Source organism: Camelus bactrianus, chromosome 7, assembly GCF_048773025.1.
Source record: "Camelus bactrianus isolate YW-2024 breed Bactrian camel chromosome 7, ASM4877302v1, whole genome shotgun sequence".
Classification (NCBI taxonomy): domain Eukaryota; kingdom Metazoa; phylum Chordata; class Mammalia; order Artiodactyla; family Camelidae; genus Camelus; species Camelus bactrianus.
Genome location: NC_133545.1, coordinates 2,375,108 through 2,384,885, shown reverse-complemented (window position 1 = coordinate 2,384,885; position 9,778 = coordinate 2,375,108). Strand labels below are relative to the sequence as shown.

The 9,778-nt window shown below is 51.0% G+C and overlaps 1 long non-coding RNA gene across 3 annotated transcripts; it reads left to right on the top strand.

Moving 5' to 3' along the window:
• The first annotated feature begins 245 nt into the window (after nt 1-245).
• Nucleotides 246-9,539, top strand: LOC123617017 (uncharacterized). Of its 3 annotated transcripts, XR_006725110.2 has the most exons (5): nt 258-2,504; nt 3,719-3,891; nt 6,340-6,475; nt 8,533-8,608; nt 8,696-9,539. It is a non-coding gene; the product is annotated as an uncharacterized LOC123617017 (long non-coding RNA). The 3 variants fall into 3 exon arrangements; XR_006725109.2 differs by having other exon boundaries at nt 246-2,504; nt 3,719-5,284; nt 8,533-9,539; XR_006725108.2 differs by having other exon boundaries at nt 263-2,504; nt 8,533-9,539.
• Nucleotides 9,540-9,778: the final 239 nt, after the last annotated feature.

The following is a 9,778-nucleotide window of genomic DNA, read 5'->3' as shown; positions in this document are numbered from 1 at the left end:
TAGGAGGGAGGCTGCCCGCCATCCGACTGGGGCTGCCCGTTCCCTTGGACTGAGTTGGTTCGTGTCAGGGTCACAAGAAAGTCAGGGTGCCGCGGCGATCCTAGAATTCACCCCATTCTAGTCACTTCATGCGCAGGCGCAACTCCCAACCCAAAGAGTCTCAGTCCAGGGACACAGACACTCACACACATGTTGTGCACGCACACATGCTCACATGTGCCCCACACATGTGTATACACATGCATACACATGCCCTTGTACACGTGTGTGCAATGTGTTTCACACGTGTGTCTGCACATATACATCTACATGCATGGACATGCTACACACGTGCACACACGTGCACATGTAAACATACATGTATATGCATGCATGGTGTGTGCACACACAGGCACATGACATGTATACACACAAAACGTGTGTGGCATACATGCATGCACAAGTGTGTGCACGTACGTGTACACAATGCACACACACACACAACATACCCTGCACACGCATGTATGCAAATCCACTCACATATACTTGGACGCACATATGCATACTTACATGTGCACGTGCACACATGCACAGTGCACGTCCGTACGTGCACATACTCACATGCACACACACACACCCCAAGGACTCAACAGGGAGCGACGCTGTGCATATAAATGAGGCAGAGAAAGAGAATCAAGGACCACCTGCTAACCCCGTCCCCGCCCCACCAGTTCCTTGGTGACCGGAGGCTGTTTGGCCAGGAAATGACAGCTCAAGATCAGCAACAGAGAACTGATGGTGACCGGGGTGGGGTGTCCCCTACCCCCCAATTCACCCGGCCCGGGATCCCAGCACTCCCATGTCCCCAAGACCTGGCCTCGTCGACACCCTCACCCTCTCACCTCTGCTGGCCCCGCGTCCTGCTTGGGGACCTCCGGGCACAGCGCGCCGCCCCTCATCCAGACAGCCCCTCGCCCCTCCTGCTCCGCACACTCAGCCGTTGTGGAACAAGGACCTAGCTCCCTGCACCTCCCCTGCGGCACCAGCACAGGGGCTCCCCGCAAATCACGCCAACGGATCAGCCGAGGGGAGCAAGAGGCCGCGCATGGGTTTCCGCTCCAGGTCCTTCCGTTTCAGGGTAAAACCTTCTTCTGGTGCCATTTGAAGTTCTGCTTTATAAAACGATCCTTCGTGGTGAAAAAGAATATGAAAATGAATATACGCATGTTCGTGCATGACTGAAGCACTGTGCTGCACACCAGAACTTGACACAACGTTGTAAACTGGCTACACCTCAATAGAAACATCTTTTTGATAGATCCTGAAGGCAGGTGGTCTCTCCTGCAGGTTACAAGGAATAATAAGGATGGCACGCGACGACCCGTTGTAAACCCAGCTTAGGCTGTTAGTTTAAGACCATGACTTACTTCTGTTTATGTTTTGCAGAGTTTTCCGGTGTCTGACACAGTGACCAACAATGCTGTCTCTTGTGCTGTTCGTTGGTTCATAGTTTGTTTATTACTTGCTTCCTCCAGGCAGGCCCGCCAGGTTTTCTGGTTCTGAGGCCCTTGATGGATGGCCTGACACTGGGGAGTGTCTCTGGGAACTGATGGCCTCTTGTGTTTCAACCTTAAGAGCAGGAACTAGGGACCCAGTTCTGCCCATGAGGTGTGAGTGGAAGTCTGCTGGTGGGGCTTCCGGGAGATCTGTGCTTTCCTGATACAAAGGACCAAAGCAGTTCACAGAAGCCTCTGTCTCCTTGCTTTCCCCGGTTGTCACTGGCTGGAACACATGCGTGATGCCCGGAGTTCTGCCGCCCTACTGAAACCATGAAGTGATGGACAGGTAGCAGGTGAAAAGCTCGCACTCTAAGGGTGGCAGAGGACTGGGCGCAGGCCATCGCTCCTCCAGATTCGCCGTCCACTCACCTCCGCTCGGCCCAGCGCCCCAGGCGCTGGCCTGTACGGGCAGCATCAGTGCTTTCTTATGCTCTGCCTTCCAGCTGGGTTCATTCGAAGAGGAAGTTGGGAGGCACCAGTGGGAGTGGGGGGAGGGAGGAAGACTGGGCTCATCTCTTGCTCCTCCCTGGTCTTCTGAAGGCCACAGCTGCTTTCCGACCGCCTCCGACCGCTGCAGCCATGGCCACGGCTCCCTCCGCATTCTGCTGCCTGCCCCTCCCTCTGCCCATCAGGCTGGGGGTGGGAACGGCTGCCTGGGACGCTTCTCCGGCCCGTGTTGGCCTCCCTGAACCTTTCCTGTCCTTTGTACAGTAGCTCACCCTGTGTTTCTCTCCTCGCCCACCCAGCTGAGGACACCGTCCTTTTTTTTTGGCGGGACCCCGAGAGCAGCTTAGAAGGAGAAAGCTGGGCCCCTGCAGCGTTGTTGAGCCGCTGCACCGATCCTGGGCCACCTGCCTGCGGACCTCACATCACGGGGTAAATAAGCAAACCAGAAGCAGCTCTATCACTGGAGTGTGGTTTGCCCACAGTTGCCACTGAATTCATTCCCAGCTGATTTACTAACAGGTGAGTAAGATGGAGTTTCTGTCTCCAGGGGGACGGCCCAACAGGGAGAGGAGACGTGTAGATATACTTGTCAGAAATACAGCTATTTTTATAATAGCCTCACTAGAGAGCTGGACAGCAGGGGCTGATGCCAGCGAGAGGACTGCCCAGAAGAGAGTGTCCCAACAGAGGGGCGCCGCAGGTTGGCAGTGCACGTGAGCACGCGTGGAGACGGAGCTGAGACGCGGGCGGCCTCCCCCTCAGCCTTCAGTAAAGTCTCGTCCCTTTAAGCCTGAGTCGGTGGCGCTGGGGAGCATTAGGGGAGGGTGGCAAGCGTGCTGGGGCAGCAGCGGGGTGGCACGGGCTGCAGTGAGAAGCCCTCCTAGGGTGACAAGCCCCAGCCCAGAGAGTTCTTAGAACAGGTGTGTCTTCTTTGGGAGCAGACAGACATGTGGGGAGGGGGTCAGACCAAAGGCCGCACTCCTGTGTTCACGAGGGGTCTGCACCGACCAATTATTTGCCAAGTGAAGGAAATAACGGCCCGGGCTGGACAACCTGGGGGTATTCGGGTCCCTTAGGTAACAGGCGTGGCGGGCTATTTTACTGAAAAAAGGTCTCCCAAACGTATGTTAAAAAAAAGTCAAAACCTCTTGATGTTGAGCAACTTTTCATGTTCCTGTTGGCATCTGCATTTCCTCTCTTGGAAGAACATCTGTTCAGTTCTTCTGCCCTATTTTAAATGGGTTGTTTGCTTTTAAACTGAAGTACAGTTGGCTTACAATGTTGTATGAGTTTCTGATGTGCAGCATGGATGGACTTGGGGGCATCATACTGAGTGAAGTAAGTCAGACAGAGAAAGACAGATACTGTAAGATACCACTTACGTGTGGAATCTGAAATAATACAACAAACTAGCGAATATAGCAGAAAAGAAACCGGCTCACAGAGGGAGAGAAGGAACTCGTGGTACCAGCGGGGGGGGGGGGGGGGGGGCAAGGCGGGGGGGTAGTAAGAGGTGCAAACTCTCAGGGTAAAATAAGCTGCACGGACGTGCTGCGCAGCACGGGGAACGTGGCCAGTGCTTTGTAACAGCTGTAAACGGAGTATAACCCTTACAAACTGTGAATCACTATCTTACATACCTGTAACATATAACATTGCACATCAACTGTACTTCAATTTTTAAAATATGGTATTGTAAAATGAACATAAATTAAGTTTAAAAAAATAAACAGGTATTTTCAAACAATCAAAACCCTTGGCTAAGACGTTCCTCAAAGAAAATGAATGGATTCGGCCATGGGAAGAGCCTTGAGTTGGCTGGAAGAAGGAGGGGGAAAAGGCTCTATGAAGTGTGAGAAAACTTCAATTGTTCCTCCCAAATGGACAACTTCACTCAAGTTTAACGGTGAGTGTTTTCCCGCTGGTTTCCTCTCCTCTCTTCTAAGTGAAAACAGGATTTTAAATCTGTGAATGTCGATACAGAATCGAGGCCGCACAAGTTCATCCTGTACCAATAAACAGACTCAGCCCAGCCAAAGCTTTGGGAAATCAATCAATATCTTGTTTTTCTCAACTGAGGCTAGGAAAAGAGCACTCGTCCTTCAAATGTCAGTAACATCTGTGTTGCAACTCAGTCACTGGCATCCAACTCACCCCAGCGGCCCCACACGTTTCCGTCCCGAGAAGCAGCCAACACTTCCCCGCCCGCGACACCCCCACCCCAAGGCCAAAGGCCTCTCCACCTGAAGGCACTTTGTTCTGAAGTGTCCTTCTATGAACGCGTCACTGGGCCTCAGACCACAGGGAAAGGGCAGGAGGGAAATGCTCCCCCTCCTTGTGGTCCAGCCGGTTCACTCCACGTCCAGGGTCCAGTGGACACTGTCCCGCCTCTTCCGAGCACCTCTTTGTGGCCGTGCTGCGGGGAACCACAGGAGACTAAGACACACACCCGCTCCCGCAGGGTTCATGGTCTAATCTCACAGCCCTGGCACCGATTACTAAGTGCTCAGGGAGCGGAGAGCGTGTAGGAGAGCAAGGAAGGGGAAGCCATCTCCTCCGGGGAGGATCCTGGTGGGACGGCTGAGCTGAGCCGGACGTGAAACGTGGCACCGCTCTCCCAGCCTCTGCTCCGGAAGCACACCTGCAATAAATACACGTTAACTCTGGGTTTTTGCTGCGCAAGATGCTACAGCACACAGCAAACTGGGCTGACCTCTGTCATAATAGCCCACGTCTGCTGGTAATTATGTGTTTCCTAATGCGATTCCACCGAGGGAGCTCATGACTGTGTGGTTTCTGCCCTCCCAACACCCGACACGGAATCCAGCCCGCAGAGGGCTCCCCGTAACCGGCTGATTGGTTGCTCGATTACATTTGGTATATACCCCATGCTAGTGATTCCAGGGCAATCTTCCTGACTTCCTAATTCACAAGGAAATAAATTACAGGGAAGGAGCTTTTAGTCCCTCCCAGCTTGATTTGCCAAGACCTGAGGGAAAGAAATCAGAAGAGACAGGCTGAGGGGACATAGCATTATGCATATTTTTGGGTGAACGTTTTTATTCAAGAGTCTGTGCTCACCAAAATAGTGCCGACTTCCACGCACCAGAAGACGAGTCAGAAGAAATGCAAGGGATTACGATGCAGTCTCTCCCAAAGCCTCGCTGCTCAAAGAGTGGTCCAGGGACCAGCGGCAGGCACGTCGCCTGGAGCTCGCTAGAACGCAGACTGGGGTCCCCAGAGACCTGCCTTATGAGAACCTGCAGGCTAACAGGTCCCTGGGGGATGTGGAGGAACACGTAAGTCTGAACGGCACTGTTTTCAAACCTTCCAATTACAGAGTCACTAGCTTATCTTCACAGAAAGGAGAAAGCAGCCGTGGGAAGAGCAGACCCGCGCACCCCCAGGGCAGAGCCCCCGCCCTGCCATCATCCACAGGGGCACGCACAGCGCACCTCCCAGCAGCGTGCTGGGCTCTCCAGGAAGAGGGCCTCTGTGGTCAGCTCCTGGAAGGCATCCTTTCTTGAATTTGCTGTGTGGATGCTTTCCCAGCTCAGGAAAGGGACACCACAGGGTCAATCAATCAGTAATGCTGAGCCAAACGAACGCTCTGACGCAGCAGCCGCAGGTCATGACCAGACAGACGGCAGGAAGGGTGACCACCTGCCGGACATGTACAGGCAGACGCCCGTCCTCCAGCTTAGCTCAAACCATCAAGTGCCTACGGAGCAGTCATGTTTGATCCGGCAAACCTGCTCTGCGGCATTAGAGGAGCTTTTATTTCTGCAGCTACATTTTTGAGAGACGGCAGAGCAGGGCTGGGGGCTGCTGCAGGCCGGCAGGGGTTTGGCGGTACCTCCCCAGGTGTCCGCCCCCGGGTGTGGTGCAGGACCAGACAGAGATGAATATCTAGGAGAACTCTGAGGCCTGCCGGATGGTACACACTGGCGAGTGCAGGAGCCAATCTGTGCACCTGCATCTATTTAATATGGTTGAGACAATTCCATCAAAAGAGCGGGGAGCAGACAAGGCAGTGAGGGACTCGCGCTACCACAGAGTTCAAATCCAACATGTGGGACACAGTGTGTTTACTGCTCAAGCACAAGATCATAAAAATATTTCTAGCCTTACTTAAAAATTTTCAATATTTTAATTATACACGCACATATATTCTTATATCTCCTTTCTGTGAGTTTATGCAAAAATGCTTAAAACATCCAAAGGCAAGAATGGGAGGAGTGGGCAAGTCAGACTCTCAGAGCTGGAGATGATCTTCAGCATCGTCTGATGCTTTCTGGGTTGTCTCCCCCGTTTGAGGAAACTGAAGTTCAGAGAAGATTATAACTTATTCCAGGTCCCATGAGGAGCGGCTGAGTCAGAACCGGAACTCAGAACTTGTGATCCAGAGACTGGACTGTGCCCACATCACACTGCCTTTAAAATTAAACACACTCACACACTTCCTTAATGACAGACCAAAGACGGTTCTGGTAAGTCAGATGACACACGCTAAAGATGACTAGCACGTATTTGGGGTGGGGGTGGTCACTAAGTAGAGAGAAGTCTCGCTCTTGCTACGTTCTCCCGGCTGGAGGGGGAAGTGCGGACTCTTCTACATTAGACATGCTTCTCTGGTTCCTTGGCAAGGATCTCATGTCTGACACCATTAATAAAGTATTTAGAGCTTTTTGAGAAAAGCTATGGAAACAGGAATATGTTAAGTAAACTAGCAGCATAAGCCGCAATGCAGTGTCCAGCACCCAAACGAGCGCCCAGAGCCCCTGGGCAGGAGATGGCAGGGCACCCCACAGGTTCCCTGTAAGATGCCAGCCTGAACGAACGGTCTGAGGCCATGCGTCTCAAGCTGTGGTTCAGGGAGCCCGTCAGCATCTTCTGGGACTTTTCAGAGATGCAAATGCCAGGACCCCACCCTCCGGATCAGACCAGCTGAGGGTGGGTGAGGCCCAGAGACCTGCATTTTTACACACACACCCCCCTGCCCCCACCAGTGCAGTCTCAAGTTCGAGCACCTCTGGCCTGATACAAATGAGGTTTCTGGCTTTCCGTGTAAGGCTGGTCTGAGGTAAACACTGCTCCCGTCAAACATCGGTTTACACTCCCTGTGGTTTGATCCTTGTCATTGGTACTTGTAATCAACCATTTTCATCCCCACGAAAGCCACAGGCTTCTCTCTGGTTAAGATGGTTGTTATGCTGGTCAGTGATTGAACCGTTACTGACAAAATCAAGCTGAAACCATTTTCAACCACGATTTACTAGCATCAGTGTTATGTGTTGAAAAACAGTTACATATACAACAAAAACAGTTATGAAATGTTGCCTTATTCCACAACAAGAGTTGAAAATTAAGGCTCTAATAATAAAAGACATTTGGGGGATTCTCAGTGTTCCCAAGTAGACAGGGAGTGGTTTAATGTGCCAGTCACTGGACGCGGCCCCAGGTTAGAGCCCTGTAGACCTGGGTCCACACCACCTGGGGGCTTGCTAGGAATGCCGAGTCTCGGGCCCCACCCCAGACCCAGGCGTCAGAATCTGCACTTTAACAGGATCCCCTGGGAATCTGCATTCACGTCGGAATTTGAGAAGCAGTGCGTTAAATGAGACTCGATAAATACTTGGTGGAGATGCTGGATTTCCTACTCTTTCGCCTTTTTTATGCAATGAAAAACCCACTGCTGTTAAAAGAGGTCTGTCACTGCCCACAACAATACTAAACAATTCTTACATGCTTTCACTAAGTATGGCCTTGGAGTGGGCCTTGGTTTTTTTTTTAGGGGGAACTCATTTTATCTTTCCTAAATAGACTGGTTTAAATTAAACTAACAACTGGCCACCTTTTCACAAAGGGGAAGGAAATTTTGAAAAGTCTCATGAAGAAAGAAGCCTGTACCAACTATCTTCAAGTTAAGGGAAATCTGAAATGTAGAAACCAGCAGAAAGAGAGGTTTTGAAAACGCAAGCAAGTAGGGGGGTTACTGGGGCCGTCTCCACGCAGAGCAGGGGGATGTTGACAAAAGCTGAGTGGGGGAGGAGGAAACCGGAGGCGCGCTCTGGGTGTCAGGTGGCCTCCATGCCATCTAGTGAAGTCGGGGATGAGATCACTTGCCCAGGAAACCGGAAGCAGCTGCTGCGGTTAACCCCGCAGACACCGCGGGACAGGGGTAGGGGTGGGGGCGCCCAGCCGTGGGGCTGAGCCACCCAGAGCAGGGATCTGGGGAAGACCCTCGGCGTGGACGCGAGCTTCTCCCGGCGCTGCTCTGCTACCCAGAGATAAGAGCTGGGGAAGCTGACGGCTTTGCAAAAGATGAAAATCCATGTTTTATGTAGAAGGGACTCAAAGCAGCCCTGCTGAGCAGCCCAGCCTCCTCTGCTGGGAGGGTTGTTCCCTGCTCAGAGTAAACGCATCTGTGATATTCTCTTTAGTGAGAAAAATGCCCTTGCCATCTGCTGCATTATTGATGGCTGTCCTAGGGGCTGCCCTATTATTTTGATGCCTCTAATAGTTTCATCTTTTCACTTGCTTGCAGGTTGCTGGGTTTGCTTTTTGACACAAGTCTTCCAAGACGAGCCGTCTCCGTAGCACCCTGCTGGTGAATCAAAGGCGTGAGTAGCCCTGGTTTAAGAATAAAATGTATTGATTGCAAGAGTACAATATTATTCTCTGGCCTTATAAATAATGTTCCATTTCAGGTGCTTTTCTTACAGTCTGCCTTTCAGAACCAGTTTGGATCAACCACATGAGTTTCAGAGACAAGCTTCCCAAACACCAGGTGGGGGCAGAAAAGCCCCCTTTGCAGGCACTCTGTGCCCCGAATGTGCCACTGTCACAGGTCTGTACGAGATCCCCAGCCCTGCCTACGGCTCTCAGGGCACCAGTTACAAAGAGCTGTGGCCAGGTAAAGAGCAGGAGGGCTGAGAGGCCATGGCGCGAGGAGCCAGGTGCACCCCAGAAATGGGCGCCTCCTCTTCCTTATAATGTGGCTGCTCAGACAACCATAACCATATCGGTGTAAACGTCACACACAACTGTAGCTTAAGTAGGCTGGGGCAAACAGGTTATTTTTTTACAGTTGCAAAGTTTTTACATTTATGTGAAATGATACAATGTTAACTCTAAAGAGACAGAGACAAGTGAAGGATGTACACTGTTACCCCTAAAGCAACCACAGGGGAAAAAAGCAAAAAAGACATAGCTCCAGAAGACAATAGATAAGTTAAAATGGAATTCTAAAAATCAACTCAAAAATAAGACAATCAGAAGACAAATAGCAAAAGGACAGATTTCCAGTCATCAATAATTACAATCAATGTAGAGAATGAGACTCTCCGAAGAAAGGCAGAGATATTCAGAGTGAATGTAAAAAAGGGAGACCCAGTGATATGCTGTCTACAAGCGACGCACTTTTAATGTAAATGCACAGAGGGGTGTGGGTAGAGCTCAGTGGTAGAGCGCGCCCTTAGCATGCACGGGGGTCCTGGGTCCAATCCCCAGCATCTCCATTAAATAAACAAAATAAATAAAGGAGATCAATCAGGTTGGGACCAGAGTTTGTTTTTTTAAAAAATGTAAATACACAGATAAGCTGAAAGCAAAAGGATGGGGGAAGGCACACCATTTGTCACTATATTAACATCAGATCTAAGACACGTGAAGACAAGGTATCACTGGAAATAAAGAGGGACATTTCGTAATAATGAAAGTGTCAATTTATCACGAGGTCCTAACAGTCATAAAAGTGTATGAGCTTAACAAAAGAGCTTTGAAGTATGTGC